Raw genomic sequence first — 15,427 nt, 5'->3', positions numbered from 1 at the left:
CGTTTCTGGACAGATTCGAAACTTAGTTTCAGCGCTTGGAAGCGACCGGTCGCTGGGCTCCTGGCGACCGGTCGTTTTTGTACAGGTTCGAATTTCAGCTTCAGCGCTTGGAAGCGACCGGTCGCTGGGCTCCTGGCGACCGGTCGTTTCTGGACAGATTCGAAACTCAGCTTCAGCGCTTGGAAGCGACCGGTCGCTGGGCTCTTGGCGACCGGTCGTTTTTGTACAGATTCGATTTTCACCTTCAGAACTTCTATGCGACCGGTCGCTAGGCTCCTGGCGACCGGTCGCTTTTGGGCAGGTTACATTTTCTTCTGGACTTTTGGGATCCGTTTTGCTCCAATCTTCAAGTTCTTGAATTTCCAGGGTCTCCTTGCCCAGTGGTTCTCTTTGTATGTCTCTGTGAGGCGGAGAGTTGGACATCGGATCATGAAAAAACATTTCCGATTCCATAAAAGTGACATCCAAAGTGACATATGTACGACGACTGGAGGGGTGATAGCATCGATATCCCTTCTGATGGGCAGCATAGCCTACAAAAACACATCTGATAGCACATGGATCAAGCTTGCCACGTTGATTCTTATGGAGGTGTACGAATGCCACACAACCAAAGATTCGGGGCGGAAGCATCTGAACAGAGGGCAAGGGCCCATGTTGGGCAAGTGCTTGTAATGGAGTCCGGAAGTCTAAAACTTTGGAAGGCATTCGGTTGATGAGGTAGACTGCAGTGACTATAGCATCATCCCAATAATGGCGAGGAACATGAGCTCCAATCAAAAGAGCTCGTGCTGTTTCAAGGAGGTGTCGATTTTTTCTTTCCGCAACACCATTCTGTTGAGGAGTTTGAGGACAAGTGGTCTCATGAATGATGCCATGCATTTGGAAGTAGGTCTGAAAATCATGGTTGATATATTCACCTCCATTGTCAGAATGGAGGACTTGAATCTTGGTAGAGAATTGAGTGTCAATTTGCTTATGAAATGACTGAAATATAGGGAACACATCAGTTTTATTTTTCATCATGAAGAGCCAAGTCATGCGGGTACAATCATCCACAAAGGTAATAAACCATCGGAAGCCAGAAGTTGTGGAGATAGGTGAAGGACCCCAAACATCAGAATGTATCAAAGCAAATGGAGCAACACTTTTATTTGTACTTAATGGATAAGAGGCTCTGTGGCTCTTGGCCAAGATACAAGTATCACATTGGAAATCAGTGGTACAGGAATTTGAAAACAAATCTGGAAATAGATGTCTCATATAGCCAAAAGACGGATGCCCCAAACATCGGTGCCATAGCCAAAGTTGTCGATCCTTCCAAGTCGATGAGTGCTTCACACTATGTGCCTTTCCCATACTGAAATCATCCACATAGTACAACCCCCCTCTCTTAGTACCACGACCAATGATCTCCTTCGTGAGAATATCCTGAAATAGACAGAAATCGGGATACATGAGTACACAACAATTTAGTTGCTCAGTAGCTTGGCCAACAGACATCAATTTATTAGACAATGATGGGACAAGCAAAGTATTTTGAAGAGTAAGGGATGGAGAGAGGCCAATGGTTCCAGCACCGACCACGGGAGAGGTAACACCATTTGCGTTGGCAATACTTGTTCGTTGTGGTGTAGTTGTACTTAGAAAATCAGTTGGATCGAACGTCATATGATATGTGGTTCCTGAATCAATAATCCAACATGTGGAGTCACTTGTATATGATGTATGAAATACATATCCACAGTTACCTGAGTCACTAAGAGATGGAGAGTTCTTTTCTGGTGCTGAGGTAGATTCTTCATGAGGAATTAATGTTACCGGAGAGTCCATGGTGACAAGGGCAGCACGACCCGTTCCTCCAGTAGCAAGTTTACGAGCCTTGAGACCCTCCCACCACTCTAGATAGCCATGTAGTTTAAAACAGGTTTCTCGAGTGTGTTTTGGATTCCCGCAGTGAGTGCAACCATTCCCATTTGTGGGAGCCTTGGGTCGAGAAGATGGTGGAGTAATCGTCTTGTTGGTAGTGGTCTGTAGTTGGAGAGAAGCAGCAACTGGGGTTGAAGTTGGGCGAGAGGGTCGGTATGTTCCTTTTGTTGCCAATCCTACTCCGGTTGGTGTTGGAGCTCCTAACATCACAGCTTGTCGAATATCTTCTCGTCGAACATGAGCATAGGCTTGCTCTACTGTAGGGAATGGACTCATTTGGAGCACATCACTTCGGGCTTTGTCAAGTCGGTCATCCAAACCATCCAAGAAAATATAAACTCGATCTTCTTGGATGATATCATAGTATTTCTTGATATCCAGCTCACACTTCATTTCATTTGGACGACGAAAATCGATTTCTCTCCATAAGCCTTGGAGATCATTGTAGTAAGTTTCAATCGAACCTCCCCCTTGTCGCATACGGGAGATTCGCCTTTTAAGATCATACACCTGGGAGGTGTTAGTGCCATCAAAGTAAGTTGTGGCAATTGCATCCCATACTCCTTTGGCCGTCGGGAATCTAATGAAGTTGCCAATCAACCTTGGCTCCATGGAGTTGATTAGCCACCCTTTCACAATTGCATTTTCTGTCCGCCATCGGTTGAATGTAGAGTCTGTCTGAGGAGGTGCTGGGAGCTCACCCGTGAGATATCCCAGCTTGTCTTTGCCAGCAACATACATCTCAATAACTTGAGACCATAAGGCATAGTTGGAGCCATCCAATTTAATGCCAATTTGTACAGAGGAGGTTTCGTAGGTAATTGTCGGAGTCGGAGTCGTAGTCGATGTTGATGCTTGTGTCTTCATCAACTCAGCCATTTGAGTAGCAAATTCTGTGAAGGTAGGTTAATAAGGAGTAGCCGGATCGGTGGTGCTACTTTCAGTGGGAAAGAAATCGTTTTCTCCCATGTTTGCAGCAACGATTCGAGACTAGAGTCAGCAAGATCGCTGCTCTGATACCATGTCAAATTAGGAAGAGATATTGAAGGTTGAGTAGAGATAATGGAGAGTGTAGAGAATTTGGGAGCTACGCATATTTTCTGATTTCAACTTGTGTTAATTCTATTACACATTAAAACATATATACATGTAATAACCCTAAAACATTCCATGAAACATTCCCTAAGACATTCCATGAAACATTCCCTAAAACAAGGATTACATTGTTCAAGAAAAGTATTCCCTAAAACAAGGAATGAGACAAGTGCCATGAGACAAGGGGTGTCTTGTGTTTCATGTCTTTGTGTTCCACAAAGGACAATCACACAAGAAGTCAATATTGCTAACAAGGACATCAGAGGTGAGAATGAACATGCTCTTTGAAATTTTCATATATGAACTTCTTTATATAGAGCACAAGAAGAACAACGAAACTTAACGCTTGCTTTTGATTCTTAATCCAGGTTTATTCTCAACCAGAAGAATATCCGGAATCATTCTTACAACTTAAGCTAGATGATTACACATGGCTTTCAAGAATATTGCAGCCAGCCCTTGTAAGAATGTGTCTCCAACTCACATTATTACAGACAGTGACATTCTCCTACAAATAATTCGAAGATTTTTCTAATAACTTCTTCGTAGTTTTGGACATTTATGTCCAAGACAAATGACACAAGTTACTAGTCTGTGACACACAGCAATGGTTTTGGGCAATTTGTCAAAAATCGTTTATGCTTGTGCAACTTATTGGTACAAAGAAAGACCAGCAAATGCAAATGGTTGAAATGCCATCCAGAACTCTCTACCCTTCTCCGAATGCAACGAGTCCAGACAGAGTAAAGATGTCTTTTCTCAGAAGCAGCTTTTTTTGGAGACGTCACTTCCTCTTCCTCTATCAGCACAAACTAGAGATATTTCCAATATCCATTCATGTCTTCACTGCACCCATGGGAGATGCTCCGAGAAGAATCCGACTGCAGAGTGGCATCACAAGACAAGGTGAGAGAGAATCAAGCTGAAAGAATGAAACGTTTCTGACTTTCTCACAGCAATTAAATGACATCTGTTCTAATGAAGCTTCGACTTTGAGGAGGCTAATTGATTTCTGTCTGCAGGTCAGGGAAGCTGCAGCTCCTTGTATTGCTGTTCATACTGTTTTAAGCAGGCATGGAATGGGCAGCCGGCAGAAAATTGAAGGATTCTTTTATTTTCCTGGAAGCATCTCCTTCAAGCCATAAACCAAGTCCCCCCATGGTACAATATTTCAACACCAAGTTCTAGTTCTATAGCCTTACAGGCTTGCTTTTGTTCCAGTCACTATCAATCATTATAGAAGTGGCACTATACAGGAGCTTCTGCTACATGGCTGCTGGAGTCTCAGTTTATCTATTAGTTTAACCAGACACTAGTGTGATGTTATGGTTATTGATATAGAAGCTTTGAGCTCCGTCCTTGATGGAGTAGTAGTTACTAGTTACAGTTGTTTCGAAAATGTACGATTATTTTTGTATCTTGAAGGACTTAAACCTATCAATGACCTATATCAGTCTGAAACATCCCACCCTTTACCACCAAAAATTGTATCCTTGTAAATATTGCTTTTGTTATTATATCCTTGTGAATGTTGTTTATTTCCAACATTTCAACTATGAATGGAATATTGTGTATTATTTCCTCTCTTTATTTTCGGTCTCACAATGTCTACCTGCTATTGCTCAGTGCAAATATTTTCCTCTTTTCTGGTAATGTAGAACAAATGAATCAGCATCTTCCACCCGAGGACAAAATAACTATGTACTCATCCACTCTCTCTCTCTCTCTCTCTCTCTCTCTCCCTTCTGAATTTGAATTCCCTTCTTATTTCGGCTATCCTGAACTTCAGTTCCAAATGGTCCATAGGAAATCTAAGGATTCACTCATTTTCTTTTGGATTTGAGAAATAAAACTCCAAAATATGTTGTAACCTTTGGATTCATAATGGACCACTTGAATTAGAAGCCAATGATAGATAAGAGTAAGACAATAAGATGATCTAGCCTCCTTCTTGCTAGAGTAAGACACATGCTTGATGCATAGCATAGCAGCACATAGTAAGTGTGAATGCTTCTAGTGTATTTGTAAGATAAATATATTCTCTTAATGGTGCTTTGAATTTGATCCACATATTAGAGTCTAAGAATGTGCCCTGCTTTGATTAGAGTCTAGGAATGTGTATTAAACTAAATTTCTAGGATTTTTATTAGAATATTTAATACTAAATATTGACTAAAGAAATAATAATTAAAACATAATCACTAATGAAAGTATTTAAACAAGGCTAAGATATTATTTAATGAATAAAAAAGAAAACTTAAAAAAATGATATTTTAAGAGTACAGCCGAGCGGCCGTACTGTTCCGTTTCAAGAGTATTGCCGCGCGGCTGTACTATTTAAATAGAATTTTGAACGTATAGCCGCACGGCTATACTGTTTAATATTTAAATATGTTTAATTATTATTTCTTTAGTGAATATTTAAATATTTTACTCATTTCATAAATTACTTAATGAATAGTAAATATTATATTTATTTATTTATTTGCAGGAATTTGTTTTAAATTTTTGTTTTCACAAAATTAGTTTGGGCGATTCGAAGTCTCGAACTAAAAACCCGAGCTTCCGAAATTGTTCCCAAACCTTTCTTAAGCCTCGAACCCAAACCATAAGCCCTACTAAGGAGTAGATACTTTCTCTCCTTTTCCAATGTGGTACTCAAGTTCATGTATTTCAATCAAACTCCAACAAGTAGTTGATATTATCGAATCACGTTGTGACTTGGATTTAAGTTCTGAGGCTAAAATCCATTTTTGGAATACTAAAATATTTTGGGTAATAAAACTAAATTTCTAGGATTTTTATTAAAATATTTAATGCTAATTATTCACAAAAGAAATAATAATTAAAATGTAATCTAATGAAAGTATTTAAGCAAGGCTAAGATATTATTTAATGAATAAAAAAGAATATTTTAAAAATGATATTTTAAAAGTATAGCCGACCGGCTATACCCTTTGAATAGCATAATCTTGATTTCTCTTTTTTAATTACTATTTACTTACTGAATAATTGGTATTTAAATATTTATATTTGATTATTTGATTAAGTTAATTAAAGTATTTAATTATTCACTAAAGAAATAATAATTAAATAAGTCTAAGATATTATTTAATTACTAAAAAGAAAATTTATTGGACCTAAAAGATACTAAATTTATATTTATTTTTAAATAAAATCTCTCCCGACAAAATTTTGTCTGCACAGGTGTAGGACTTGCCCTACAAAATTACCTTTGCTGACGAAAGTTCGTTGCAAGAACTCTAATCCGATGACTTTTCGCCGGGATAGACCTTTGCCGACGAACTTTCGTCGGGAGAGGTTCTTTGCCTTTTTTAAAAATTAAAAAAATTATTATTTTTTTAATTATTATTTATTTAAAACATGTAAAATTTAGTAATTAAATACAATAAAAAAATATTTGTAAAATCATAATTTTTTTAAGCTTTAGGGGAGAGAAAATATTTCAATGAGTGCATGGTAGTTGTCAGTTTATTTTTTGGAATTAGTTTTGAATTTATTATGAATATTACGAATTAAATGAAATATAAAAGTCATATTAAAATGAAATGACAAATGGCATAACCGACGTTGGATCTCTTTACAACGATGTTAAACAACACAAAACGACGTCCTAAATTATTTTAGACGTCGAAAAGAACACAAAACGACGTTATTACGTTACCACGTCATTTTGTTTTGAATCACCGACGTGGGTTATTACGTTAACACGTCATCTTGTTTTATATAACCAACGGTGGATTGTATATACAACGTGTTTTAAAGTTGTTACTGCTGTTGTTTACATATACAACGTCAAATTTTGTAAGATAACCGCCTTTGTATGTCTTTAAGACGTCAATAAGGTTGTACTAACAGACATAGTATATCGGTACAAAATTTTTCCGTACAAGATGAAGTAAATATAAACCGTCGTGTTTATTCATGTTACATGTCGTTTTTAAGAATTGCCGTTGATGTTATATTTCCCGTTATAATAAGATGACCATTGTGTACACATATGAGACGTGTAAATGAGAATGAGACGTTGGTTTTTGGGAATTAAATTAAGTTTTTATGAATTACTGTCCTTTGAATTTATTTAAAGACATAAATATCCTTAACTAAAAAAATTTAATTTTTTTTTATGGTTGTTCGATTGATTACAACAAAAATATTTATGTACATTGTTAATACATTAAAATAAACCTAAACATTGTTAATAAATATTTATGTATATCACTTATCATTATGTAATTGCCTGTTAACGAATTTTGCCCATTCCAACCTAACTTCGTCAATATGTTCTTGTTTATACTAAACTCGATCTTTTTTCTTTTCAAACTACAAAATAAACGAAAACACTGATGTGTTATAAAGATACAAACGACGGTTTTAAAGAAAAGTTGACGTAGTAAAATAAAGAAATTATATCTTAAATTTTGTCTTTTACCTTCTTCTCAAAAGCTAGGTTTGGATCATGAATTATATCTCTCATGAATCGCATCACGTAATAGCCATACTCTACACTTGTTGGTTGTTCAGGAGTGCCTTGTAGAGTTTTCCAAATGTTTGTTTTACGTGATGAATTTTTGTTTAGATGAGAGTTAAACATTTTCATTGACCTGTTTCAAGAAAACAAAGAGTGTTAATGACAAAACGAAAAATCTAAATAAAAAAAAGTAACCGATGTGGTAAAGCAGTGAAGACGACAGATTTTTAATTTTTTTTTTAAATGACATGGTATTTTATTTCAAACGGCGGTATGAAACTACCGTCATTGTGTAACATTATAACGTCGGTAACCAGGAAAAACGTCGTATAACAAAAAATTGAACAGAAAAAATTAAAACGTCCTTAAATAAAACCCAAACGACGTGGTAGTTTAATTAAGACGATGTTTTCAAGAAAATACTGACGTAATAAATCTTTTCAAACGTCGGTAATAAATTACCGTCGTTGTATTTTCATTATAACGTCGGTATTATAAAAACCCGTTGTATAATTCAAATGCACAGATAAAAAAATCTTAGATTGGAATAAATCAACTTACGTATTCACTATACTTCTCATGTCGTCGTCAACAGAGCGGTTTGGCAGTGAATTCATGTAATGCACAGTCTCCTTTGCTGGCCTCACAATTAACAACACCCAATCACCCCTACTTATAATGATCCATATAGGTTAAATAGTACAAAGAAAAATATTACAAGGAAAATAATTTAAATAATTACGGGGACTAACCCTGGATTATAAGGGACCAAGAAAAATTGATCCCCATCTGCTGTTTTCAGGCGGTCTGACAGTTGTTTTGTTCGGTAAGATAGAGATCCAGATTGAGCGCTGACTTGTCCAGGGTCGACGAGACCAACAAGGTTTACCATATTTGCCATTTTTAAATAGTCAAATAGGTACCTAAATATATGAAATTCAATTAAATGAGATTTTAATTTAAAAGAAAGGGAAATGTAAAACAAAATATAGGATTTCTAGAATTACCTCATGTATATAGCAATCACTGTGACTCCAATCTCAACCATGGAAGCAAACTATAAAATATCTTCACACAAGATGAAGGTATCACGATCAATATGCCAAACACTTCCTTTGTAATGTGAACTTTCACAGTCTCGTTAGCAGGCTGCAACTTGGTCTGGACAAATTGGCATAGGGCTAACAGAGGAGGTGGCATGTCTATCTTTGAGAGATCCTGTTACAAGAAATAAATAAAGAAATATAAGGTAGTTTGTACACCAAGTAAAATAAACGACTCTAACTAAACCAAACAAACTGATGTGGTATATAATATAAACGACGGTTTCTAGAACATACTGACGAAGGAAAGGTTATAGACGACGGTAAAGACATAACCGTCGTTGTGTAAAGGTTCTAATGTCGTCTAATTAAAATGCAATGAATGCTTTAATGAAATAGACGACAGTTTATAAAAGAATGAGACGACGGCAAAAATGACCGTCGTTATTTTCAAGGCATAATAAATGCAAAACAAGTAAAAGCGTCATGGTATTTCACTCACAACGACGGTTCTTGGAAGAAACAGACGTATTATCGTTTTCAGACATCGGTAAAGATATACCGTCGTTGGTTTTAAATTTTAACATCGGATATTTAAAAGAGTGACGTCTATTTAAAATTTAAAAAGCAAAAAAAGAAAATATCAGAGATTTTACTGTTTCATCTTGCTGTTTTTCAGTAGTATCAGCATCAAGCTTTGGATCTTCTTCCCCCAAAACTAGGGGTCTGACATTAGTGGCTCCAAAGCAGCTTGCCTTATCAGACATTGGATTTTTTGGGCTTTGTTCTTGAGGTGGTAAAGGAATTGGGGTAATTGGGGTAATTGGGGTTTTGAGCATGATGGGATCAAAATTAGGAATTAGTTGACGGAATTGTGCCAACATAATTTCCCTCTCTGCTCTAACTGCTTCCTAAACATTTTCCCTTGACCTAGCCTCCATCCTCAATGTCTCTTCTCTGACTGCCTCCATAAGACTTTCCTTCAATTTGTCAGCAAATTTTACTCTCTGCTGTCTCGGCAAATTGAAGAATTGAGTTGGGGAAACGCCAGCTCCAACTCCTCTGACTCTCCCACCATGCTCGGGGGTTCCCAAAGCCAAAGTCAAAAGATCATTGCTCCCGGAGACAGTCAGAGTGCCCTCGGAGACTTGTTTTTGCAAATCATCCTAAAAGAGAGAGAGAGAGAGAGAGAGAGAGAGAGAGAGAATGTTAGACATTGAACAGAATGTAAAACAAATAAATAAACCGACGTAATATATCAGTTACAACGACAGTTTTTTTACAAAACTGACGTAGTATTGATTTCACACATCAATATTAAAATATCGTCCTTGTGTAACAATTCCAACGTCCGTAGAAAAAACCGTCGTATATTCAAAAGCTATAAACAAATAAATAGAACATAAATAAAAAAAACATGTACCGTCGTAGTATTTCAATTAAGACAACAGACTGTTGAAAAAACTAACGTAATACATAATTTCAAAGGGCGGCATAAAATTACCATCGTTGTATACGCATTCTAACGTCTAGATGAAATAAAACCGTCGTAAATTTTAATGAAGAAGTGAAAAAACTTAATAGAAATATGCATTTTTTTCCAGAAATTGTGCACCACAAATTTCAGTGAAATAGACAGAGAGAGGGCGAGTGTGTGCGTGAGTAAACTTTAAAAAAGACAGTCGTCTCAGGAATTTAAGCCGTCGTATTAATTCAATCTAGACGTCTAATTCATGTAAAAACCGACATGCTATTATCTTTGAAACAGCGGTAAATAGAAACCGTCGTGGTGTTTAAGTTATAACGACGGTTATTTAAACATGCGACGTCTATACCAAAATAAAACACTCTATTTTTCTAATTTAGAACAGAGTTAGTGAGACTTACGATTAATTTTGCCTTCTCTGCAACCTTTGGATCAGGGATGTTTCCCGTTTTATCTTCTCTTGCCTTCTTCCATAGCAGAGATCGATCGATTTCTTCACCGGGCATGGTTTCTTACAATTGGTCCTCCAAACCAACAAACCCTTTTCTAGACAACCTATGGTTGTACTCGCATTTTTCCCTTCTCTATTTTTGCTCAGAATGCACAGCCTCAAAATCTGGGGATAACCTTGAACTACAAAGGCATCCCATTGCGATTTCTCTATGAACTTATAAAGCTGAGGGGGTTCTGGAAGGATAAATTGCCTAGTTAAGTTATACTTGAAATCCTTCCATTTTTTGGTGGCAGACGACATCACCATCTTCTTGCACCCTTCCCCAATAGCATAAGCCATTTGAACAGCTTCCCAAATCTGATCCTTCAGGTCCTTGGGCAATTGAGTTCATTTGTTGTCTACAAGAAGGACTCTGGTGCGTGCCAAAACACCAATGTAAGACTACATCTCAACAGCAGCCTTGCCATGTGGTCTGCCCCTTTATTGAACTCAACCACATGCTCAATCTTCTGAATTTTCCTCTTCTCAACACGGCTCATTGTGTTGATACCACGAGTCGATTTTGGTTCCTCAACAAATGTGGCTGTGCTCAGGTCTTTCTCGGAGGTTGAAGAAAATCTCATCCTCTTCGAGGGTTTGCATTGAGCTGATTTGCCTTCATCCATTTGAGCCTTTAAAACTAATTTGGCTTCATCCCTTTGAGCCTTTGACACTTGAGCTTCTTTGCTTTGAGATTTCAAAACCATTTTTAATTAATCTGCAAGAAAAACAACGACGGTTAATTAAACAGATCGACGTAATAATAAATAAAATACGTCGGAAAAAGACGGCCGTGATATTAAATTTAGGACGACAGTTGTAAAACAACACCGTCGTCGTACAAAAATACCACGACTGTACCAAGAAAACACCGACGTCTTAAACAGTTCTCTCATACCATGTATGACAATAGGACGACGGTTTTATCTCGTTCATGACGTATTAATTGATACACCACGTCGGGTATTAAGTCTAAAAACCGAAGTGGTTTACACATTAAAACGTCAAACACAAAAGACAACCGTCGTCTTACTGAGCCCAAATATGTGGGTAAACATGAAAGAGAGAAAAATATAGCCCATTACCTTAGAAAATTGGCCAATTACCTTAGTAAAAAACTCTAGAAGGTTGGCCCATCTCTTTAGTAAACTAGCCCATTGCCTTAGGGAAAGGCCCAAATGACCAACAAAATATCTGAAAGTCTCCAGCACATGGTTGGAGACAAAACCACGACAAAAGCCAAGGGTTACTCATGTATGCAGGTTGCTGCGAGCCTCCAGCACATGGCCAAGAAACAAACCCAAGGTAGACCGCCCGAAAAACCAAAGGGTATTATTAGCACGCGTAGGTTGCTAGGAGAAAAAGTATCCTTCAGACCAACGTTGTTATCTATTTCCTTCCCTTACCAGCTCTTGTCATGAAATAGGGGAGGAAAGAAGGAGATGTGATAACCAGAGATAGGAGATTACCACTGGAACAGTTGCAGGAAGACTTTTGAGCTCCCAAAAATCTTGTCTCTGTGTGTTTGGATTGGGGGAGATTTCATAAAAAGAGGTTGACTTGAAGGAAGAGAAGAGAAATGGAGGAGAAGACTTGGCAAAATTGGAGAGAACCAACTAAGGTTTCTTGGGAAGAAGGAGCTTCCAACGCCTATAAAAGAGAGGCACCTTCTACCCAGCAAAACAACTCATTGAAGGCAAGCAACCACATCCAGAGATAGCAAGCATCACCTCTCATCCCTGGAACCCTTCAATTTCGAGCCCTATTCCATCATCTCTTCCCATTTTCTCTTATGGCAAGCCATTCCAGAGCCTGACAAAGCTTTCGTCAAGCTGCCGGAAAATTGCTCAAACCACCCACTTCTCCTCCCTCATCTTTTCCTCTCTCCCCTCAACCAATTCTCTCCAAATCCATTCTCTCCTTATTTTAAAACCCTGTTTCTCATAGGAAATCACATCCCTCTCTCTCTTTAATGCTAAACTCATGAATGCTTAGCTTTCATGCCACAAGCTTCTCAAGCCAAGCCATATATTTATCTGTAAGCAACTGTTGGTTTCGTTGGTGAAGGAGACCAAGGTGTTTCCTAAGGCTCCACAACCTTTTCGAAACACTATTGGGGTCTGATTCTTGAACTCAGACACAAGGGGCAATTTCACCCACTTGCTCTTTACAGCAGTCTAGGCTCATCTGTACCTGCCGGAACGAAAAAGCCCCAACAACACCAAACACCCGACATGGACTATTTACTCATATTCAAAGTCTAATACGGTGTACCAAACGAGCCCAAAAACTCTTTTAACCCATAACTAGTCAATATAATATAATAGATTTTTTTGGGTATTGAGTTTTGCCATATTAAGTGCAAGTTCTCTAAATTAAGCATCACAATTTAACATTTTCTAATAAAATAAAGGGAATTTTTTTCCTGGATCCGTCACTGATTGTCATGAGACGATGGTAAAGAGACAGAAGTTGTGAAGCATGATCATGAAAACAAGGGTGAATAAGAGCTGGAAATGTAGAAGGATGATTATGATCTCCCAATTACTCAGGTGATGGTTTATAGAGAGAGATCTGGTTTTAATTAATTAAATTACAATATAAATAATATGTATTTAACCTGATCATCGATAATTAATTTAATAGGCATGCATGTTCCCCTCTCAATTTTATTTTGGTGCTCATAGAGCTATAGTCAATCAAAGGCAGACATGCTTTTTGTTGCTAAAATATGAATATGGTTTTGAATATGTTAGGTTCTTTTTTTATTCTTCTCCATAAGGAGGTATATATAAGAGTTTACATGAGTGCTTTACAAGGAATTAGACACAGTAAAGGATTAGGAAAGTATCTCCTAATTATACAATGATTTGACAACTATATAAAATAGGAAAGTAAATCCCTTAATTAATCAAGGAAATAAATCTCCTTGATTAATTAGGAGACTCACTTCAACACTCCTCCTCAAGTTGGTGCATATATGTCACAAATGCCCAACTTGGTAAGTGAGTCATGAAATACTCTGCCACAAACAGCTTTGGTTAAGATATCTGCCAGTTGATTTTCTGATTTATGAATGGTAGGCGGATGATCTTCTTCTCAATTTTTTCTTTGATAAAATGTCTATCCACCTCAACATGTTTGGTTCGATCATGTTGAACTAGATTATGGGCAATATCAATGGCTGACTTGTTATCACAATGTAACTCCATTGGCTTTTCTGGCTTGAAACCCAATTCTGTCAAGAGTCTTCTGATTCACAATAATTCACAACCTCTTTGAGTCATTCCTCTATACTCTGCTTCTGCACTAGACCGAGAAACCAAATTTTATTTTTTACTCCGCCAAGTGACTAGGTTACCTCCAACGAATGTAAAGTAACCAGAAGTAGAGCGTCTATCTGTAATGGACCCAGCCTAATCAGCATATGTATATCCGAAAACTTCAAGATCTTCATGTTTTGATCACATTAAAACCTTTCCAAGAGCTAACTTTAAGTATCTTAAGATTCGATCAACAACATTCATATGAGAAACATTGGGTGAATGCATAAACTGACTAACCACACTCACAGCATATGCACTATCTAGTCTTGTGTGTGCCAGGTATATCAACCTTCCAATAAGGTGTTTGATATTGTTCCTTATTGGTTGGTTATTGGTCCATGTCTTCACACAACTTGTGATTCATCTCAATGGGTGTGTCAACCGGCACACTAAATGACTTCTTCAGCAGGTGATTGGTGTGGTACTGGAGCTGAAGCGGGCAAAATCTCATAAGACGGTTCAATTTCCTCCTCCTGATTTGATAACGTGGAGAAAACTTATCGTTTTCCTCTGGTGACCGATCGCTGGATTTTGGCAACCGGTCAGTTTGAAACAGCTTCTCTAACTACCAGTCGCTTTCCACTGGCGACTGGTAGTTTTGAAGTAAATTCTCCATGTTCGAATAACCCAATTAACTAAGTACACCCTATATGTAACTACCAAAAATACCCTTAGTACACCCTAATTCTATCACACAAAGTAAAGAAACAAAATCGAAAGCCTTCGGAAAGAAAAAAGAGAAATATATCCTACCAATAGTCAGTTCCTCCCACAACCACAAAGTGAAAGAAACCAAATGCCAAAGTGTTTCATTCAGCTCTTAGCTTGTATACCTTAAACGCCAAAGTCTTACCTGCACAAAAACCACAAAATTAATTGAACCAAACAAAATATCACCTCAATTGGAACCACAACCACGTCTCTAGAAAATCATCTTCATGTTTCTTGTACAACAACATCAGTAACCTTGTCTTTATTTTCAGTAAGTTGCCAACCATCATCTACAATAAGGAATCGAGGAGGCAAGACTATAATTCAAGTTTAGCAGATAAATAGAACAGAGAAATAGCCTCTTACAAGTTTCAAGGCAAGGCAATAATTCAGCGTAAGAATCAATTCAAGTTCACCACAGGACCTTCGAACACCTTCTTGTCCCTCCGCTAGTTGCACGCTATTTGATTATGGTTGAATATGTGGCAAATAAGGTGTACTTATTAAAATTATATTTATTTCACAATTCAATATATCTTTTTTGATCATTTTATATTAGAGTAAATTAGTAATTCAATAAATAGTTTGGTAGTAGGGTGTACTCAATTAATTTGAGGGTTTGTTTAACAGCACTCTTTAACTATTAGAGTGAACAAAGAAAAGTACATATTTAAATATAAAAACTCAACATTTAATACCCAAAACTTAAATCCCTACGAATTTGAAATCATCTCTCTCAAAATGTCTCCCCATCAACGGTGATTTGAGATCTAAACCAAACCAAACCGAAACGCACCTACTTACCTCAGTCTCAAAATCTTCACTTGTTTCTCTAATATAAAATCCTAAAAC

Source organism: Prunus avium, chromosome 2, assembly GCF_965620075.1.
Source record: "Prunus avium chromosome 2, drPruAviu1.hap1.1, whole genome shotgun sequence".
Classification (NCBI taxonomy): Eukaryota; Viridiplantae; Streptophyta; class Magnoliopsida; order Rosales; family Rosaceae; genus Prunus; species Prunus avium.
This window is presented reverse-complemented; position numbering follows the sequence as displayed.